Below are 22,952 nucleotides of genomic sequence, written 5' to 3'. Positions count from 1 at the left end.
ATAATTGTCTTCTTTTATAAGGTGTCTCTTTGGGATCTACAAAGTTATTATTGGTTATCTTCTAGAATTAAATAATGACCATTCTTTGTACAGTAAATTACATATAGTAGACATTTAATAAATGCATGTTGTACTTGAAAAAGTTGAATTCTGTATTTCCCTTTGTCTTGTACTTTTATAGGTAGTTGATTTTTCTGTATATGTGAATTATGTCAAGCATTTGGTATAATAATTTAATTTTTAAAAATTACCTATCAGTTATTTTCATTAAGTCCAGTTTTCTAAAAAATTAAATCCTAATATTTAAGTTAAATATTCTTTGGTTAGACTGAATTTATAAAATTTTGAAATTACTGTGAGATTGGTTAATTAAATTGTTGAGTCAATACTTTCTTTAAGAAAAAAAAAACATTTACCTTTTATCTTAGAATCAATAGTAAGCATTGGTTCCAAGTCAAAAGAGAGGTAAAGGTTAGGCAACTGGGGCTAAGGGACCTGTCTAGGTCACACAACTAGGAAGTGTCTGGACCCATAATCTTCTGTCTCCAGATCTGGTTCCCTAGCCATTGAGCAAACTCACTGCCCCTGGGCAAGTACTTTGAATAGTCAGCTTACCATTTTTTTTATTGTACAGTAAGATATGATCTTAACAGTAGGTGTAGAGTTCCTGGGAATTTGAAATTTAGTAAATTAAATATTTAAAAATTAACTAATGTTTCTATATTTCCACCTACATAGAAATTTAAAAAGATATATTTAGCATATTTTAATTCATTGTTATACTTATATACTTATATTTTAATTTATATTTAAGGTGCTTTATTGATATTTTTTCTTAGGATGATAGATCTATACCTGTAAGAGGCCTTGGAGGTGAAATGGTCTAAACATCTCATTTTATAGATGAAGAAATGAAAGCCCAGAGAGATTAGGTGATTTGCCCAAGCTATTGAGTATCAGGTATCAAGTGAGAGGCAGTGCCTTATTTTTACATCACTGTCCCTTCCCAATGTTTCCTTGACTTCTACTGAACTCTTAAAGTAGATAAATACAATCAAGTAAAATGAATCAATTGATTGCCCATATATAAAACTGGCACTTTCTGAAACCAGAGGACATCATCTAATTGCTGAGAGATGGGAGACATGTTTCACTCCCAGCGCTATGAATTTGTGATTAGGCATTTTAGTAGTAATAGTTATAAAGTTTTCCAGTGTTTTTTTTCTTCACATTATTGGAATCATCATGCAAATTATTCTGCTTACTCCATCATCCTGTGCTTCTCTGAATTCTTTCTTTTGATAGATTATTCAATTTGATACAATACTTTGATACAATATTCAATTACATTAGTATACTATAGTTTACTTAGCCATTCTCCAATTGATAGGTGCCCACTTTTCCAATTGCAAAAAAACTAAATATACATGCAAATAAAAGTATATGTGTGTAGGTGTATACACCCATATGTATATTATATATCTATTGGTTATCTGGGTGGTATAGTGGATAGAGCTCCAGACCTAAAGTCACGAAGACCTGTATTAAAGTGCAGACTCAGACACTTAGTAGCTATGTGACCCTAGACAATTCACTTGGTCTTTTTCTGCCTCAGGTTCCTCACTGGCAAAATGAGGATAAATAATAGCACCTACCTCCCAGAGTTGTTCAGAGTATCAGGTGAGATAATAATTGTAAATTGCTTAGCACAGTGCCACATAGTAAGAGCTATATGAATCATAGCTATTTTCTCTTTATAGGACCTTATTCAGTTATAACTAAACTGATGATCTTTAAATCTATTTATCCAGCGTTAATCTCTCTGTTTTGCAGAAATCTCCAGATCTGCATCTCTCATGGCCTATTAGACATTTTGAACTGGATGTCCTATAGACATCTTAAACTCAACATATTCCAAACTGAACTCATTATCTTTTGCTACCCAACTTTCTTCCAAACTTCCTTTTACTTTCGAAGGTACCACAAACTTACTAGAAACTTGGGCTTTCAACCTAGCTATTGTTGTTGACCGATCTCTGTCTCTGTCTCTGTCTCTGTCTCTGTCTCTGTCTCTGTCTCTGTCTCTGTCTCTCTCTCTCTCTCTCTCTCTCTCTCTCACCCTCTCTTTCATTACCCATATCTGTTGATTTTACCTTTCTAACATCTCTTGTATATGTCCCCTTCTCTCCTCTAACATTGCAACCATTCTGGTGCTGACTATCCTCACTTCACTACAGAACTATTGTAATAGTAAACCAGTTTCTCTCCTGACACAGAGCTCTTCCTGCTCCATCCCATTCTCTACGTAGCTATCAAAATGATCTTCCTAAAGTTCTTGTCTGACCATGTCACTCTCCTAGTTGATAAACTTTACTGGCTCCTTATTACCTGTAGAATCAATTATAAAATCCTCTCTTTGATGTTTGAAGCCCTCCAAAATCTAACACTCATCTTCTACCTTTCGTCTTCTCTCACTTTATACTCTTGCCCCATCTTCTCCTTAACTGTCAGATTCTTTGAAACTGGCTTCCTTGCTGTTCTTCAAACAATACACTTCATCTTCTGATCCAAAATATTTACACTAATTGTCTATTATGCCTAAAATGGTCTCCATCTCAACTCTACCTTTTGACTTCCCTAACTTCCTTCAAGTCCCAACCAAAACCTCACCTTCACAGGAAGCCTTACCTGATTCCTTTTCATTCTGGTACCAACCCTTTGTCAATTATTTCCAATTTTGTCTATATGTAGTTTGTTGGTACATAGTTATTTGAATGCTGTCTCCCCCATTGGACTGTGAGCCTCTCTCAAGAACTGAGGTTGTTTTTTAGGTTTCTTTGTATCCCTAGTATATGGTTATTGACTGACTGGCTGTCTTTGACCTCCTTGGGACATTCTATTTATCTTTCTAGAATGTGACTACTTGTTTTCTGATGGCAATTTAAAGTGCTCATTTTAATGTGAACTAGTTTCATGGAACTTCACTTCTACTTCTAAAATGCTTATGATCAGCATTGTCCAATTTGGAATGCAATGAAAGGCACAGTCCCTGCCTTGTAAGATAAGGGGAGGCTGGACTTTAATGCTAAATAGAGAATAATGCTTGAAATGCTCACCAGGGTGACTTTCAGGATAGTTGAAATGCTTAGTAATAAAGCAGACCAGTTACCTGTCTGCTAATTGATTGGAAGGAGTCTGTAACTTTAGTGTATTTTCCCACCAATTGAAATGGTGAAGAGAAGAGAAAATAAAGCATTAAACATTGTCCAAAAATTATATTACAAAGATTTAGAAACATATAGGATAAGAATATTTCTTCCTTCCTGATTTGAAAATTAGAGGGAGGATTTAGGGTTGGCTCTTTTACTTGCAGATTATTCTTATTTCTTTCAAATATAGGCTCCCAGGAAGGCTCTTCTTTTAGAAGAGTAGTTAAAAAATAAATTAAAAGTCAAAAGATTTTGGTTAAAGGTAACCTGTGAGGTAAAATTCACAGCCAGGAATACTGGTCACTTGGTTTAATACTATATAGTGTATAATAACATATTTCATTTTTAGTAATAATATTATTAAGCATGTATATTGAAAGTGTAAAATTAATTATGTGATTATGAAAATTCCTTTAAATACATTTGAATTTATGGAAAAGGTAAATGCTTTTTTAAAAAACTCCAAAAACAACCTGCCAGCATCTTTCTTGTGATTTCACAAATTCTCTGTTTTCCTTGTGTTGTTTGTTTAGGTGATCCAGTTTTTTCCAGTAATTAATCAAGTGTTAACTACTTGTCAACATAGGAACAAGTGAAAGTGGCAGGTGGGAAGGCAACAGAAGGAGGTGAGTTGTTCTGCCCCAGGATTTACTATTTTGTTCCACTGTTCCTTTTGGATATGATATTATGTATTTTTCTACATAGTGTGATAATCGTTAAGACATCATTGAGATTTCTGTGGATTAAGAGCCTGGGGACAAAAAAAGGAGAAAAACTTCCCTCTTCTCTAAAATTGTTCATTAGTTTTCCAACGAATTTTTCAAAATATTTGTCTCTAGATGGCTTAAAAGTTCTTCTCAAGATGATTTTTCACTACTTTAATTTGTGACTACACTATTTGCTGTATCTGCTGTCGTCTGTTTTGGTATTGGACTTATATGGCATAATTCCTCTCTGTGTTAATGAAATTGTTCTCTTAACGGGATCACTTTTTGAAAAATGTAGAAATCCTACCTGCTTTAAAATGTAAGAACACAAGAGACAAGGTACATTTGTAAAGAAGTTGAGATCATTTTTGATATTAGAGAAAATCACATCTGAAATTAATTTTTGATGAAAAAAAATTGAAAAGGGACTACTCCCCCCAAAAGCTCCCAGCCAAATGATAGATCAAAGGGACAAATGATATATCAGTCTACAAAACACAAAAACAATATAAATTTGAATATAGATTCTAGATCATATTCCCCCTAGAGCTTTACCAGGCATTTTAGTGCATGTGTTACCTGGGGTTTTCCCATGAATAAGCAAGGAAAGCCAAAGCAGTTCTCTATAACTAAGGACACTAGTAGCAACTAGAATCTTTAGATAACTTTTGAAGCATTTGGAATAACTAAGGGTCATCCCTAGGTTTCACATATTCATCCATTTTAATCTATCTAACTATCATTTAAAAGATTTTTTAATTTAAAATGTTTAATTGATGCATTTTATCTTTACATCAATCATTTCAATTCTCCCTCTTTCAGACTGAACCATCCCTTGTTGCAAAGAAAACAAAACAAATATATCCAATATGGTAAACATTTCTGATAAAGGTTACAATAATCTGTCCTAAATCCTCACTTTTCTGCCAAAAAATAAGTGAGGTATATTTCATTATACTTCTCAGGAATCTTCACTAGATGTTCCATTGTTCATATTTCAATTTCTTTTACTTCTCTGGTCATTTACATTATTATAGGGATGATGTATATTATTCTCTTAATTCTGCATCAGTTTTCTTAGGTCTTCCAATATTTCTCTAAATTGGTATTTTCCACTTTTTTTACTATGTCAGTATACTGCCTGAAAACTCTTCATATCCTTTGACAAATACAGGTATTTAATTTTCTATATTTTTGGATGTTAGAATTTTATTAGTGATTTTTAGTGAAAATATTTTTTCCATTCTACTATTTTCTTGTAATATTGCCTTCACTAATTTTATTCTTGAAGAAGTTTTAAAATTTTAACTAGTCAAAATTGTTGATTTTATCTTTTATTACCCCTTTTATTCCTTGTTTGCTTAAGAATTTTCTCAGTTCTAGTTCTGATAGATACTTGAACTCATTCTCATCTAATTTTTTATATCATTATCTTTATTTTGCAGAGTCAATTTGGGCTTATTGTAAACATTATAAGAATTTTTCATGCAAATGCAATTTCAAAAAGGGATTCTTTCCCCTAGTAATTTTTTCTCAGATTTGTCAGATACTGGATTACTATTTTTTAAAAGTGTTTTTGTTTCTTGCTTATTTATTGTGTTCTATTGACTTACTTTTCTGTTTTTTAACTAGTGTCAAATAATTTTTAAAAAGTCCTTACCTTCTGTTTAGAATCAATATTGGTTCCAAAGAAGAGTGGTAAGGGCTGGGCAATGGGAGTTAAGTGACTTGCCTAGGTCACATAGCTAGGAAGTGTCTGAGGTCAAATTTGAACCCAGGATCTTCTTTCTCTAGATCTGGCTCTCAATCCATTCGGCCACCTAGCTGCCCCCTATCAAATAGTTTTGATGATTAGTGCTTTAAAACATAATTTGAGGTCTGATAATGCTGTGTCCTCCTTATTTTGCTTTTCCCCTGCCTTATTTCTCTTCATATTTTGGACTTTTTATTCTTCCAAATGAATTTTTAATTATTACTTTGTCTAGTTAACTAAAGTACCTCTTGGTGATTTGATTGGTATAACACCAAACTTGTAAATCAATTTGAGCAATATTTTAATTTACTTTATATTGGTTTGGCTAAAACATGATCAGTGATTCTCCAATAATTTGTTTCCTTTTGTTTCTATGAAGAGTATTTTGTATATATATTTATTCAAATTTCAAAGTATTATTTACAAACATTAATAACAAGAAGAGCAACATTTTGTCAAAGTGGATAGAATAGTTTCATTGAAGTCAGGAAAACTTAGCTTCAAGTCCTATTATAATACATATGAACTATGTGCTATTGTCAAGTCACTTAACTGCTCAGCATCCCCTGAAGTAGCCTATTTGTATCAGTGAAGGACATTTCCATAGCAAAAATTCTCTATGTTGGTAGTATCACAGTTCTGGCTCCTGCTGTCTTCTACTTAAAAAAAGATTTTTAAAAGATCCATATACTTAATATTGCCTTGTCTTCCACTTAATACCCATATCAAAAGCTATTCTTCTATATTTGTTGTTAGAGTGTGCTTGCAAATATGTCTTGGCATATAAAAGGAATGCCTTGAAATGTGCTAAAAATAATAGAGGGAGTGAGAGAAGGTGCTATAAGAATGTCAGACACCTCCCAATTCATTGTTATTGTTGGAAAGAAAAAAATGCTGACACCTGGGGTTGAGTTGTGGAATCATTTCTGCAAAGATCCCTCCCTTGAAGTTCTTTCCAGGTTAATGTAATGATTTTAGTATTCAGTAAATTTGTTCTAAATGATTCTGCTGCTGTTAATCTTCATATTCATTCCCTACAAGACTACCTTCTTCAAGGTAAATATATATTTTGTTTTGAGCCTTTCTATTTAAAAAAAATTTGGATGCATTATAGATTCACTCATTCCACTTGGCATAGTATTCATGGGAACGTAATATGCAAGATGGTTCTGAAGGACATTTTTATTTCCTAGTATGTTTTCTCAGCAGGTAGTTAATGTTTTTGGCCCTGCAGAAGCAATGTTCAGAGCTGAATGTTACAATATTTTTTAAAAGCAGCATTTTCATTCTTCATAAAATAGCACAATATTTCCTACCTTTTGGAGAATGCCTTGCATATATGGGCTGTTGACATACAAATGTCCATTTCAGGATGGCATTATGAAAAAAGAGAAAAAAACAGATCCTGGAGTTCAACATTTTTCATAAAAACATTTAAATTATATGTATCAGCATTCTATTATCCTCATACTCTAGATAAGGAACAAATCTTGTTCCTCCAGTTGGACCCCATTGAAGCCATTCTGATTTTTTTCCCTTGATATTTCTGTAGTTGGTTTTTTATTCTTTCTTATCAAAAGCCTCAGTAATGACCACAGCAGATAAGGTTCTGTACCTTTAACCTTATTATTCATTTTTTAAGAAACTGGAGATAGGATGACAGAGGATAAAGAGCCAGCCTCAAAGTCAGGTAGACCTGACAAGGGTTCAAGTCTCTTTTGAAATACACAAGTTGTGTAATACTGGTGACTAGGGTTAAGTTACAAACTTTTCAGTTGCCTTTAGGCAACAAGTTGCAGGGCAGTTGCCAATCTTCTTAGTAGTGAGAATTTCCTCATTGGGAGTTCCTGATATCTTGAAAATCACAGATCCTATCCTATTTAATAATAAAGTAGTAAATGATTATCTATTTGGCAGGAACTAGAACTTCTGAGGCTTGAAATAAAAGCCAATGACAGAAGTGCTTAAGGAATAGGAGTTTTATCGTGCTCTGGAATCCAGTTGAGTTGTATGACAGTGGTTCTAAAACCAAATAGAATTTAATTAAGTTCAGTGAGTGACTACTGGTTGTCAGGAGACTTTGAGGACACAAAGACAATAACAGTAAAGCAGTCCTTACCTTAAACAAGCTTAAAATTTACCAGTGAACTTGAATTTATGTAGAGCAGAATTTATATAGTAGAGATAGTTGGACACAGTGGACAGAGCTAGTTTTATTGTCAGAAAAGCCTTATTTCAAGTTTTTCCTCTGACATAGTCCAGCTCTTGTCACTTTTCTAAGTCATTCTACCTGCAGAGTAGCTGCATTGAAAAAAGGGTTTCCATATTGAGTATGTTTTACATCTTTGAAATCATAAATCTTGTCCCCCCCCCAAAATACAAAAGAATATGTCCAACAAAATTTGATTTGTACAAAGCTGAATATTGAACTAGAGGAGCACGTTGGTTAATCACCAATATTATATAGTGCAAAGGGTTCATAGCTTGAGAACTTGAAAGGACCTTAGATATAATCCAATCTAAACTCAATTTTATAAATGAGGAAACTGAGACCCAGAGAGTTGAAGAAACTTGCCCAAAAAGGAAATGAGGAGCTGAGGCAGGATTTGAACACATGTTCTTTGAGTTGAAATTCAATTATATTTCCACTATAGCACACTAGTGAGGAAGGTTCATTGTAAGTGGTTAAATATCACGTGTAGCACTATATTGTCAACAAGCTATTTCCTTTATAGTACAGTCAGGGAGCAAGCATTTATTACATGCTTCCTCTGTGCCAAGCACTGTGTTAAATGTTAGAGATCCAAATAAGAGGGCAAAAAACAGTACCTGCTTTCAAGAAGCTCATAGTGTTACACACAAAAGTTAGGATTTTTTTCCACTGGTCTTATGTCCTTGTGGGAAACCAATATGTGAATTTTAGTTTGTTATAATCCCGGAGAGGTTGAGTTCTAGTTTTTGTTTATCTCCTTGAGTACTATTGAATTTTCAATGAAACAAAGAACAGTGTATTTTTTAAAAACTAAATAGTAAAACTTGTATAAGGAGATGAGCTTTCTGAGGATTTAGGCATCAGAAACTCTCACACTTCAAAGTAGCTTATGATTCTCATTTATAGCTAGGGAGAGTTAATCATCTTTCAATAATGCTTTGAAGTTTTTATTTTTTTAAGCCCAGCATGAGTTCATGAATAAAACTAACTACCTTGGTAGGTTCTGTACATTATTTTATTTGCCTGTGGCCCTTAGTAATAGAAATTCAAATTCTGTTTAGTTTGTAAGTCTCAAATCAAGCTAATGTTCAGTGCTATTTTTCTTTCCTGTTAAGACATCTCCCAGAAAATAACTTTTCATCAGAATAGGTGTAGGGTCAAAAGAGCAAGGATAGAATAAATCTGGATAAAGCTTCATTTTAGCATTGTTGTCCAAGTTGTTTAGTCTGTAAACTGTTTTAGTTTTTTAAATTACTCATGATATTATAGAGCATTGGCCTCCAAATAAGAGGTTATGGCATCATTCCAAGGGGTGTGTGATGAATTGGTCAGAAAACTGGTCCAATTCTATCCCCACCCTATAACAGCCATCAAAAATAACTATTATCCTCTTTATTTCACTGTCACTCCTCTACTTTATTCCTTCTTACTTCTCCTATGGCTGTGCCAGCCATCAGCCCCTCAGGCAGTTATAAACTAACCTTGATACAAATGCCTCCAGCAATTATCCAGGCAAAGTTTCCAGTCCCCTCACACTCCCCAAACCCTGGCCCTTAAGTCATCTGGTAATTTTAGCAAGTGGGTCCTCAGCAGGTGGGTTCTGTGCTCTAGGCTTAATGGCAGGTGAAAAAGAGAACTTTTCCCTCCCCTCTGTTCATCTTTGATGGGATAGAGTGAATTGTACAGGATAAGGAAACATGGTTAGGTAGAAATTGGTACTGCAAATCCTGTTACATTATCTTTCCTCACAGATTCACCCAGTTGCTATATAGAAGATACTGCCTAAGTCTTATTGCTTCTTCCTCTGTTTTTTATATCTAAACCTTCTTTCTATTCACACAGCCACTAGATTTTCATGTGCTTTCCCTGTCACCAGTTTCTCCCCTCTCCAGTTCATAAACTCCTTTGAATGTTTATTAATGAAGTTTTAAAGTGTATGTTAAATTTAACACAATGGCAATGAAATACTCTAGTTTTCTTCTGAACTTCCTTCTCTCTTGTTCTTTTTAATGTTTCATGGACACTATTTTCTTCCTTTTCTTCTTTTTGCAATATTTTCACTACCCACAACCTCCCCCTTTAAATGACATCCCCCACTGCCCTTATTGCCAAATAAAGGTCCTATTTTGTAAAACATAATCAAGCAAAAATTCACATATATTCTGAATCTAAATCTTATTCTGTATCTCTAGTCTTATTGCCTCTCTCCTAAGAGATGGGAATCATGATATAGCATCAATCTTTTAAGTATTTAATTCTAGTTCTTAAGTCTTTTTTCTTATGAATTTAACAAATTATTTATATGTATATATCATATATAACAATATACATACAAAAGTCCTCAGACTTTATACATATAGATCAATAATAATAATGATAGCTAACATTTAGCACTTACTTTGCTCCTGGCTTTGTGCATACACACATGTGTTTATAATATGTAAATGTATTGCTTGTAAAGTCAGCTCACTGGTGCAGAAATATCCTCTTGTTTCCAAATGCATATATTACATCCTAAAGGTTGTATTGATACATAATATTTTTCAGACTGATGTCAGTGAAAAATATAATTTTTGTTAAGATGCCAGATCCTGTTTGATTTTATAATAAAATTTTGGATGTGAGTTTCAGCAACTGTCAGAACTTTCAGTTATTTTAGTAATGGTTGCATCATCACCTTTATTCTCTAGTTGAGAGCCTCTTGGTGATCTGTATTGGATAAAAGAAAAGAAAACAAAAACCTGATACAACAAAATTTACAACTGTACTCTTGCTGATGGCAAGAAAGTAGGAATAATCCACAAATAGGTTCTAGCCACAAATGTGTTTGAATGTTCACTTAGAAGACTGGCACTTTAACGAAACAAATGAATACCTATATATTTTTCTATGGGTAGGGCTTGAGAGGTTGTCTGTATAATTCTTTTGAGAATAGAAAAGAAGCGCCTGTATTTCTCTGGAAAAGCTAATGTTTCCCCATTGTATAGCATGCTTGCTTTTGGTTTAAATAAATACGTTTTATCATGTTAAAAAAGTCCCTTTATGCCTAAACTTTGTGAGTATTTCTTAAAAGCATAAATGAGTTTTGTACTTTGTAGAATGCTTTTTCTGTATCTATTGAGATAACTATGTGATTTGGGTTTTTTTAAATATGATTAAATTGTAGATTGTCTATTAATTTTGAACCATCCTTTCTTATCTAGTATCAATGTTATCTTTTAAATATATTGTAATCTCTTTGTTAATATTTTATTCACTTTTGCATAAATGTTAATTAGAAATGTTGGGTTGTAGTTTTTTTTTAAATTTTCCCCTGATTTAGATTAAATATGAGAACCACTTTTGATTTATAGATGGAGTTTGTTAGAATTCCTTTCTCCCTTACTTTGTAATTTATGTAATGTCTCAATGAATTTTCTTTGGGGTGTTTGATAGAAGTCACTTGTAAATCCATCTAGCCTTAGGATTTTTTCTTTTGGTGTTATTTTTGTAATTGTTCAATTTATTTTTCTAAAATTAAATTGTTTAAATTCTCTATTATTCTGTGAATATGAATTTTATGTTTTAAAAATAATTATTTCACATAACTGGGCAATGATTTCCTTCATGTGCTCTACATTTGTTATTAATTCTTCTTTGTTATTGAAGAAGGAAAGACAGATCTAACATAGAGATGTTTTGCCAGGGTGCTGTCTCTGACTGGGGATTCAGAGCTGCAGAAAAAAGGTAGAAAATTTTTGATACAACTTTCTATAGTAGAGGAGTGTTTGTTCCCTCTATGAGATTCTCTTATCCCTTTCTCTTTTCTTCCCAAATCCCACTTTATAAAGAATAAAGAGGAGAAAGATCACAAGAATAACAATTTAAATGATCTATTCCTTTTCCTTTTTCCCTCTTCACCAAGCCCAGAACACACAACACACACACACACACACACACACACACACACACACACACACACACACTCTTTAGGGTAGTGTCTGAAAGGGGATAGTGACAAACAACACAAACTTTGGAGAGTTAATGAAAGAGAGACACACACACACACACACACACACACACACACACAGAATATTAAACTCTTTTATCCTTGCCTTGCCTCCACTGGCTTCTTCAGTTACCTGTTTTTGTGATGACTTTCCTGGTAAGACCTCTTACCCTGCTGCTGCTTGCTCCTCACTACCTTTTTCTGTAGTTCTTGGCTGGTTGAAGGAGCCTGCTTTCATTTCTTTTTGGTTTTATCAGTGATTTTTATGGAGTCCTTTCCACATATTTGCTGGGATTTATTTGGGAGAGCTGGGTTTCTCAAAGACCTTTGAGGTGACAATCTCGACCTCCAGTGTATATAACTATTATTTATACAGAACTGATAGAAAGCACCAGTCCCTTTTAATGCATCATCTAAAGAGCTCTTAGCACTAGGCAACCTTCAAGCAGAAATTTTTTTTTCAGAATCTTTCCCTCAGAGATTTATTTGATGTCTGAAAAGTAACTGATTAATATTTTACAAGCAAGGATTCAAGTTTTATGTAGTAGTGACATTACCTTAACAATATCCTCTTTCTTCATTTAGGAAATTCGGTGCATTATAAGATTTTGAAGGAGACACCAAAGTGTTGAAATATTTAGTTTGGACCTCCTGTTGGACCTACCTGGATTACCTTCTGATTTTTGTTGTTTCCATTACTCCGTATTTTTCATTTTCCCACATTTCTTGTTAAAACTTGACAGCAAATGTTAATTACCCCTTTCTCCCCTTATGACTACTTATGTGTATGGAAATTTAAACCTGAACTATTTGAATTTTATTGCCTTGCTCATGCTCTCAGTGACTTGTATTTTTATTTAAAATTTTGATTTTATTTGAAAATTTGAAGCTATGCCACTTATATAATTTAAAAAAGCAACATTGTAGGGAAAATGGCTTTTTTTTGGTGTAGCATTGCTCATGAAAATATATAGATGGTGTTTCTTTTTTTGTATGTGAGATTCACAAAGTGAAAACAAAGGAATTGATTAAAAATGGAGCAAATTGAAATGTAATAGTAGTTATCCAAAAGCAGATTATTGAGGTGGAAGTTATTTGGTAGGTTGATGCTTTAGGGCATTTGGTGTATTTTAGTGTATTTGACTTTTAAGAAACTATTGACATCATCTGGGAAATGTCTATAAACAGTGCCTTAATCTGTTAAGTTGAAAGAATTTCAGTATTGTGAAACTGACGAGTTGATTAATTTAAATCCAACATGTACATTCTTGCTTGGATCCCCTTTGTGAGACATTGGCACAAAAGAGCTTCACAGCATTCATCCAAGAGCATTATTATCCACATCCTGCTGTCAGACAGTTTTAGCTCTGTCGGCTTTCCTACTCTAGAGACATTTTCCTTAACCCTTTGTTGTGCTTCTCTTTAATGAAACAGAATGCATACTCATTTTCATATAAATTCCATTTTCTTTTTGCTTTTTACACATATAAATGTTTTTGCTCTATACTTTCTCCAAGTTCTTTATGAAGAACAATATTTCTTTAAAGTTCCATGCAACACTAAAAAAATAAAGTGGCATCTTCCTTTATAAATTGTTGTCTGAAAAAATTAAATGAGAATTTAATCCAAGAGCATCCACCAAGAATTATAATCAGTATAAGTCAGAATCATACAATGGGAGAATAATTCTGTTAACTATGATCAATATGGAGTTGAAGCCACCTATAACCTGCAATTCTTTTGAATTTTAGGTGAAAATATTATAGGTTTTTCAAAAAGATTGTTTGCCTTTGATGAAAGGTACTAAACATAAACTTTTTACTCTGTGTAGGATTTTGAAGTTACAAAAATTTTGATTATGTGCTTTTTTGAATAAAAGTATATAAATACAGTCTGTGGTTTAGGCAGAGAAAAAAATTTAAACTTGTTAAATGATAATTGCAATAATGCAAACACTGCTTGAATACTTTTGATATTCCAATGGAAGCATGATCTTATCAATGTGAGTCCCTCTTCCACCAGAGCAGATGGTGACCTATTCTTTCCTTCTTATCCTATGCAATTCTAAGCCTTTTCATGAATCTTATACTTTTCCTCATACACTGGAGGCCATCTTGTAGTTATTTAAATTTTTCACGAGTAACAGTATAATACTTTTGTTGTCTATTTGTTATCTCTTACTCTTCCTACATAACTGGCCCATATCCTTTGCCAGTCACACATATCCTGAATGATGATTTTTAAATATCATTTCCCTCACCTTTCCATTGACTTTTGGGTTCACTAAAATCTTGATCCTTCTAAGATGGCAGTTTCCATGATTTATAGCCATATGGCAAGAAAAAAAGAGAACATTTGGGTTAAAAATTGAATGAGCAGTTTAACATTTATAAATACACTGTCTATTGTGTGAAGGAATTTTACACCTCTCTCCTGAGGTCACACATGGGATGTTGCCCTGCCTATGTGCCTGCGACCTTGTATCCCTGCATTTCTTCTTCCCTACATCCCTATGACAGGAGTAGGCTACATGACTCTGAGTTTGAACTCGGCCATGGAAACGAGGACTGCGTGCCAGGAAATCATAGGGTAAATTGAGGCACATGGGTAGAAGAGTAGCCAGAAGAATGTGGCAGTAGAGTCAAGAGATGATGAATCCAGATAGGGCAGGGTGATCTTATTAGAAATACCCTCTGGATTGCCCCCCTGGGCAGCGCAGGCAAAATAGAGAGTCAGGATTGGCTCCTGAGATGTCACCTGTGAAAGTTACTGGGCAGAGAATAGGTTTGATAAACTGAGGCAAGAGCTGATTTCACTCTCTTTGCTTCCCTGGTTGTTGCTGACTGGACCTTCCTGTGAGCATGGCTAGGAATCCCAAAATGGCGACTCTAGAATTGGCAGCTAAATGAAGCAATAGGGAAAGTACCTTTATAGTTCTCTCTTATTTTTCCATCTTTCTTTTCCCCCTACTAGCTTTGATTAATAAAAGTATTAATTTATAATTTTACCTCTTACACTATGTCACCTTGGTTAAGTCACTTCATCTCCCTTGGCCTCAATTTCTTTGTTTACAAAATGGAGTGAGGTTAGATTAGGAAGCCTTAAGGTCCCTTCCAGCTATGATTTTTTAATTTACTTTGTGCTTCTTTTTGGGAATACAGTGGTAACAATGATACAGTCCTAGATCTTAAGCAGATTACATGGTATTTTGCATATGTGAATAAATATATAGTATAAGATAGGGATCTATGGGTATGAAAGAAATCCAGGCTGATTACTCTAGAAAACTTTGAGAAAAGAGGGAATATTTTTAACTTGGGAAATCAGGGAAATCTTTAGGAGCAGATGGTACCTGAAGGGAAGAGAAGGACTTTTAAAGGTGGAGAAAATGGGGCAGTGCATTCCAAATGTTGGGGCAGGTGAGTAGTTCATGTATGTTCATAGAGCCCCAGATGGAATGTTGAATACAAGGGACAACTGATAGTTCACTTTGGCAGGGATGTAGATTGAGCAAAGAAAAGTAAAAAGGAATAGCATTGAAAAGGTTAGAGCCAGATGGTGGAGGACCATAAATGTCAAGTTAAGATTTTTTATTTTACCCAATATGCAATAGTGACCAGATGATTTTTGAGCAGGACAGTGACATGTTTAGGCTTGTGCCTTCAGAAGGTGATTTTCACAGCTGCATGAAGGATTGATTAGAAAGGAAAAGATAGAAAATAGAGAGTCTATTTTGAAGTCCAGGTGAAGAAATCCTACTAGTTAGTATAGCCTAAGAATATCAGTGAGAACAAGGAGTAGTGATTATACACAAAAATATTTGTACCAATGCTTTTTGCATCAGCAAAAAAAATAAAAGAAAGGGGATCCCTATTGATTGGGAAATGGCTAACCAAATTGTGGTATCTGAATATAATAGAATTGTGTTGCACCATAAGAAATTATGACTATGAAGAACAACAAAAATAATAAAAATTAAATTCTGGGAAATGATGGAGACCTATCATGGTCCTAGAAAAGAAATATGATAATGCATCTTTCCTCCTTTGAAGAGATCCGAGTGGGGGTGGCAGTTATGAATGAATGCTCTAAGTTATGTCAGCCTTAGTTTATGAATTAATTTTTTTACATTTTAATGAGGGGAGGAGCTTGGGATCATTGACAGTACTGTTCAGCTTCTCTCATCTTATTATTTTCAATGCCTATAGAAGATGTAATTCATTATAGACAAGTAAGTAAGTAAGTAAGGTACCAATTCAATTATGCCATAAGTCTGAGAAATATTCAGTCTTCATTTGGATTGCGTTGAGGAGTCTCTGTGTTGTTCTAGGGCACAATGTTACCCATGTAGATGATCAGGTAGATCAGTGGTTTCAAACTCAAATAGAAAGTGGGGCCAGTAATCAAATATAAGGATCCCTGAGGATTTCATACTAACAGTTTTAATGTTATCTATGTTTTGTTTTTAAATGTATTTTGTTAAATATTTCCCAACTACTTTTTAATCTGCCCCACCTCCCACTCAAGAGAATTTCAGGCCAATCTAAATGTTTGATACTTTTGATCTAGAGAACTTCATCAATTTAAAAAAAGTGTTGCCTACCCACCTGATAGTCTGGCTGAAAGTGAGGACAAATGATTAATTATATTGTAAAAATAATAAATTTGCCTTGGGGTACAATCCCATAAATCTTTATGTCCTCTGAGCCTTTAATTTCCCTTTTGATTCCTTAAGCTTCCTTACCACTCAATTCTAGCTATTGACTTTGAAGTTCTTAGAAAAAAATGATACCTGACAAATCACAAAATCATAGAATCTGAGTAATTGAAGCTTGAAGAAAACTATACATTCCTAGCATTTTTTCCCTGTACTATAAACACCACCAGGGTACTTTAAGGTAGGAAACAATGACAGAGTAATTCTTGGAGAAACTGAAGAAAAGAACTTTCTCTTTGCCAAGACCAACTATTCTCCTTAAATTATTGATTTTATCACATCCTGCCATTCCCCTTTTCTCTCAAGTTTTCTATCTAACTTTATGCATTGCTTTCTTTCTTGTTGCCTTCCTTAAAAACTCTTCCTCTGCCTCTCTTATTCCCCCTATCATTCTTTATCTCTACTCTTACATATCTGAGCTCCATGAATAAGCCATCTACACTCATTGCTTCCATTTTCTCACTATTCATTCACTTTTCAACTCTTTGCAACATGGTTTCTTAGCCTTCTGTTTTGTTGGAGCTACTTTTTCTAAAGTTATCAACAATTTTGTCACTATGTAACCCAGTGGCCTCTTCTGATGTTATTCTTCTTGACTTGTGCAGTATTTGACTTTGAAAAATAACTCACGATGAAATATAAACTTATTTATTTAATATTTAAAGTCCTTCACATGCTGCTTTTGACCTATAGTGCTATATTTATCTTTACCTTACTCTTCCTTATGAACTGTGTGCTCCATAATAATAATAATCAATATAGCCCATGGAAGACTATTGCAGTTCAGAATAACTTTCTATTTTTCAGGATTGGCCTTTCTCAGTCTCCAGGTTATCTATGGCCAAGTCTCATCCTCTCCTCTTGAAGTTTACTACCTCTCTGTCCTGTCTCCTTCCTTTAATGAAACACTTTGAGCCCACCTTTTATCTGTAATCTTCTGTTCTGGGTAACTTGCAGGCTAAAAACTTTCTTTCTTTTTTTTTTTAACCCTTACCTTCCATCTTGGAGTTAATACCGTGTATTGGCTCCAAGGCAGAAGAGTGGTAAGGGTAGGCAATGGGGGTCAAGTGACTTGCCCAGGGTCACACAGCTGGAAAGTATCAGAGGTCAAATTTGAACCTAGGACCTCCTGTCTCTAGGCCTGGCTCTCAATCCACTGAGCTACCCAGCTGCCCCCATAAAAACTTAGTTTCTTAATGGACATGCTCCTGTCTATGACATGAGGAGGGAAAATAGACATACTTAAGACAAGCAAGTGGTGAAATGGAGAGAATATGAGACCTGGAGTCAAGATTACTGAGTTCAAATTAGGTCCTTGAACTCTTCCTGGGCAAGTCACTCAACCTCTGTTTGCCTCAGGTTTCTTATCTGTAAAATGGTAGGGTTCTGAGCAAGTCATTTATTTTTCTATGGCTTATTTTCTTTATCTGTAAAATAAAGACACTGGACTTAGTGGCCTTCAAGGCCTTATTTAACACTAATTCTGTGATTTATACAACTATGTAATGTACATAATAAGGAAAACCCCAAGGTGGTGGTGATGGTGGTGGTGTAGTAGTAGTTATGGTTATTGTGGAGCATTTGGTTTCCCTAGATTTCCAAGTCACTATTGCCTTGACTTGGAAAACAAATGATCCCCTATTGCTTTTCTCTTTCTAAAGTACATTACATTGACTGTCATCCTATAGTCATTCCAGTTTACACTATTTCTCTTTATCTGTATCATTCTTATGGGTATGAGCTGAAACCCTCAGAGATGTTTAAATTTATATCTTTCATAATATTATAAACATTTTTGTATGAGTGATACTAGTTTATACTTATTATTCTAAAAAGTATTCATGTCTTTTGGCCACATATCTATTGAGAAATGATTCATTATAATGTATAATTCTCTCAAATCCCTGTATGTATCTGAGATCACATATTTTTGTTAGAGATAGTTGATGTAAAAGAAATTTGGCAGCTTTTTATTTTTAGCTGCATTGATTTTGTTCATGCAAATGATTTATCTTATTTTAAGAAAATTTTATTGCTATATTTTATTTTGCATCATCTTTCTTTTCTGTGCCACTCCCCATGCCCTACTTTGTGAAATGTCCCCTGAACAAAGTTTTAAGAAGAAAGATGAAAAGATAATCAAAAGTAATCATTCGTATTAGTTGCGTCTGACAATACATGTTATACCTCACTGCCATAGTCTTGAACCTCTGCAAAGAAGAGAAGGAGCTGAATTTTCTTATTTTTCCTCTGGAGCCAAACTTAATCATTATAATTACATCACACTTAGTTTTATTTTATCTATACATTTGGATTTTCTGCATCCAGCTTTGCAGTCATATTATTTCCATCATCATACTACCATAATCTGTCCCAATTCAGGTACTTGCCATGCTTATTGAATTCTTTTGATTCAGTTATTTTATATCCATGTACTAAAATTTGCTTAGCTATTCCCCAATTGATAGGCACTTGGTTCTAATTCTTTGTTACTACAAACGTGCTTCTTTGAATATTTTAGTACATATGGAAACTTTCCCTCTGACATTTTTGGGGTCTATGTCTGAAAGTAGGTTCAAAATGTGTACATATTTTACACACTTTTCAAGGGTAATTTGAAAATTGCTTTTTAGAATGGACACACTAGTTCACTTACTTGCCTTTATGTAACTTCTCCAACATTGACTATTTCTGTGTTTTTGTTATATTTGTCAATTTTCTGGGTTTTGAGGCACTGTATTATGGCAAAGAGAATATTAACCTTGGAAACAGGAAGAAGTAGCTTCTAATTCTACCTCATGGTAGGAGCAAAATCCTAACCCCTCTTACGTTAGGCTAGTTTTTCCTTAAAAGGTATTAAGATTTTTCTTACTACCTGGCAGGATCAGGGGACAAACTCTCAGACTGTTGACATCATTCTCTTATCATCTGACTACAAGACATCCAGGAACTTCAGGGATGTTCTGATGTTTGACTGGTCAAGTTCAGCCAAGGCAAGTAGTTCAGCTAAATCAACTCAATGCCTGTCCTTGTTAGATAACTTTCTACTATGGCTTAATGAGGGCAGCCAGATGGCACAGCGGATAGTGTTGTTGAACAGCGTTTCAGTCATGTCTGACTCTTTGTAACCACAGTTGGAGCTTTTTCTTGGCAAAGTAAAGAGTGCTGGGCCTGAAGCCAGGAAAACATCTTCCTGAGTTCAAATCCAGCCTCAGACACTTATCAACTGTGTGACCCTGGGAAGCCACTTACCCCTGTTTGCCTTGATTCTTCATCTGTGAAAATGAACTGGAGAAGGAAAAGGCAAGCCGCAATATTATCAGTGCTAAGAACTGCCCCCCCGCAAATTCAGTCAGACATGAAATGGCTGAACGAACAACATAATGGCTAAATAAATCTTTTTGTTAACTGTTGTTTGACCTATGCTTGTCTCATTTTATCCCAATATCAAACTTAAACTGTGAGAGGACTGGCCTGAGTGTCAGCCTTAGCTTAGAATAATTGACATAGTCTTTCAAGTTTGAAATATCATGATCTTGCTGAAATGGACCTTGCAAAGAAGAGTGAGTCCAGTTTGGCCTTCATGCTTTTGGTGAAGCCTCTAGAAATCATGCTTGCTTACTGTGAGTACTTCTGGAACTTTGTAGAATAAATTACTTGTGGTCAGTCAGTGAGGAAAGACTGATATATCTCCTGCTGAAGAAACTATTTGATCTTTAAAAATCTGGAAATTGAGAGATGAGCTGCAATTTAGCCTCATGGATTTTGCTCTGATTCTTTGGTGTAAGCCATGGGGAGAGGCATGTGAAAGAACAATCTTAAATTCTCCCCAGAAGCCCAGAGACATTTTGAGAATTGGGGATATGGACAAATTGCCAATTGCACACCCATTCAATTAGCTGAGGACAAGGAGTTTAAAAAATTTCTAATCTTATCCCTTAACTGTGATCTCTGGAGCTTCCAATGAAAGGCCCCTGAAGAGCACAGAACTCGGGCCCCAGGAACATTTCCCTAACCTCAGAAGAAATGACTAATTCTTGCCCATGGGAAATAGAGTGCATGTATTGGCCTAAAAGTGACTCTGGCTTTGTTGCTTTTTATATTACTTTGTCAAGTTCCCTCAGCTTAAGAGAATATTCAGGTCTTATCAGTAGCAACACTCACAGCATTTCTGATAGACACAGGAGGCCATTGGTAGTAACCTTCTGCTTAGAGGGGCAAAGAACTGTCCTAGCATTGGATAGATGAGCGCAGGCCCTAGTAGTAGCACCTATTCTGAGATATCTCCATGTCCTAGTAGCACTAGCCTGGGGTAGTGGACACAGAAGCTGACCCCTATGAATGCTGGCCATGTGGCAGCCTCAAGAAAGCTAGCACACTGCCCCAGCCCATTGTCACTGGGCAAGAGTGGGTATTGGCCTCTGCAGAGGCAAAAGTCAGATCCTCTGTAATCCATGATTACTGGAATGTAAAACTAATCCACATCGCTACCATTATAATATCTAGTGATCAATGTAGAATTCTTAGAGAAGGGTTGGGGGACTGGAGCAAAGTATCTTTAGGAGGGAGAGGTCAAGGGGTTTAAGCAGATTCCAGAGAAGATGGCAGCAATCTGATTTTACAAATATCTTATTTTATCCTCACAATATCCCTGAGACGTAGGTGCTATAATTGTATCCATTTTACATATGAGGAAAGTGAGGCTGACTAATTAAGTGATTTGGCCAGAGTTAAACAGCTAAGAAATCTCTAAGACTGTATTTGAACTTAGGTCTCATTGACACCAAGACCAGTACTTTATTCAGTGTATCACTAAACTCCAAAAATGCTATTATTTATTTTTTCTCGTAGTCATATATGTGAAAAATACTTGATCTACCCACATTTTTATTGTATTATCTTTTTTTTTTTTTTTTTTACCCTTGTACTTCGGTGTATTGTCTCATAGGTGGAAGATTGGCAAGGGTGGGGTCAAGTGACTTGCCCAGGATCACACAGCTGGGAAGTGGCTGAGGCCGGGTTTGAACCCAGGACCTTCTGTCTCTAGACCTGACTCTCACTCCACTGAGCCACCCAGCTGCCCCCTGTATTATCTTTAATATTTAGATCACTCTTCTATTTTGAGTTTCTTGTCATGTCTAATATAATAGGTTTGTCAAAAACTTGTTAATGCTAAACTGTTTTCTCATTTTCCCAGTAGTTTGTCGAAACGGAGTTCTTCCTCCAAGAATTTTGTTCTCAGACTTATCAAGTATTAGGTTATTGAATTAAATTTTCACTCATTTTCTTTACCTATATTGATATAGTTTTCTATTTCTTAATGACTACGAAATAGTTTTGAAGATTGTTGTCTTACAAATGTTGTAATGTTGTCTTAAGCCTTAGAAATGTTCCTTTTTCATTCCTCTTATTTTTCATTATTTCCCTTGCAAATTGACTTTTTCCCTATAAGTGTACTTTGCCATTTTGATTTACTCTTTTTGAAACCTAGTATTGACAACTTTTTTTTTTTCTTTTGGTGGGGAGGAGAAACTGAATGGGCATAGGACAATTATATTATTTTTGTCTGACATAGAATTAGTAGATTTTCAATAAATGTAAATTTGTGAGAAAAAATATTTGACTGGGAATCAGGGGTTCTTGTGGATCTTAGTTCTGGCGCTTGTTAGTTGTTTATCTCCAGCAAAACAGTTAATACTTATGTACTACTATAAATCATTTGCTTTATTGTGTGGATATGAACAGCTTAAAATATATTGTTCTCTACATCAATTTATTTCCTTATGTTAGGATTTTTCTTGTTATTATATCTGCTTAGATTTAAGGTCTTTGAAGTTTTTTTCTTCCTGAAATTTTTGGTAGTCCTAGTATTTTTTCCATTTATTTTTCCTTGTCATTTTCTTTTTGACTCTCTCCCTTCTGATTTTTATTTCCTTGGGTTCTGCACCACAAAGCATCTCCCCTTCTTTCAAAGGACTGATATTCATAGTTCACCAGCCCAAATCTCTCTTCTCAAGCTATTTTGGGACAATCAGAACTGGCCCCAGCAGGATACTATGCTCTTTTTCTCAGGCTTATTACAGTGCTACACAGCCTCAGACCCATCACTCAACCCTCTCTTCACCACATACACATGTAGTGGCTTGTCCCAGGGTCCTGTGCTGCTTTTTTTTTCTGTTCTTCATTCCTTGGCTTGGCAACATCAGTTCAAATCTTTGCACCACTGGCCCAGCAGGCTTTTTTTCCTGAGGGACTCTGACCATCTGGCTGTGTGCTGAAGCCATGGCAAGTTTTTTTCAGCCTGAAGTCAGGTTTTTCCATGATATTACAAAGAAGGAAGAGGCACCGAGTGTTGGGGTGAGTTCT

The 22,952-nt window shown here is 34.9% G+C and overlaps 1 protein-coding gene across 1 annotated transcript in view; it reads left to right on the top strand.

Annotated features, from left to right (window-relative positions):
• Nucleotides 1-3,795: 3,795 nt before the first annotated feature.
• Nucleotides 3,796-22,952, top strand: part of PAM (peptidylglycine alpha-amidating monooxygenase) — a 364,941-nt gene continuing 345,784 nt past the window's right edge. Inside the window, exon 1 of the mRNA XM_044662577.1 lies at nucleotides 3,796-3,835. The gene's annotated coding sequence lies outside the window, so the exon portion shown is untranslated. The remainder of the gene's footprint in view (nucleotides 3,836-22,952) is intronic.

This window comes from Gracilinanus agilis, chromosome 1 (assembly GCF_016433145.1).
Source record: "Gracilinanus agilis isolate LMUSP501 chromosome 1, AgileGrace, whole genome shotgun sequence".
Taxonomy (NCBI): Eukaryota; Metazoa; Chordata; class Mammalia; order Didelphimorphia; family Didelphidae; genus Gracilinanus; species Gracilinanus agilis.
Note: the sequence above shows the minus strand (reverse complement) of the source record. Positions and strands in the feature narration are given on the sequence as shown.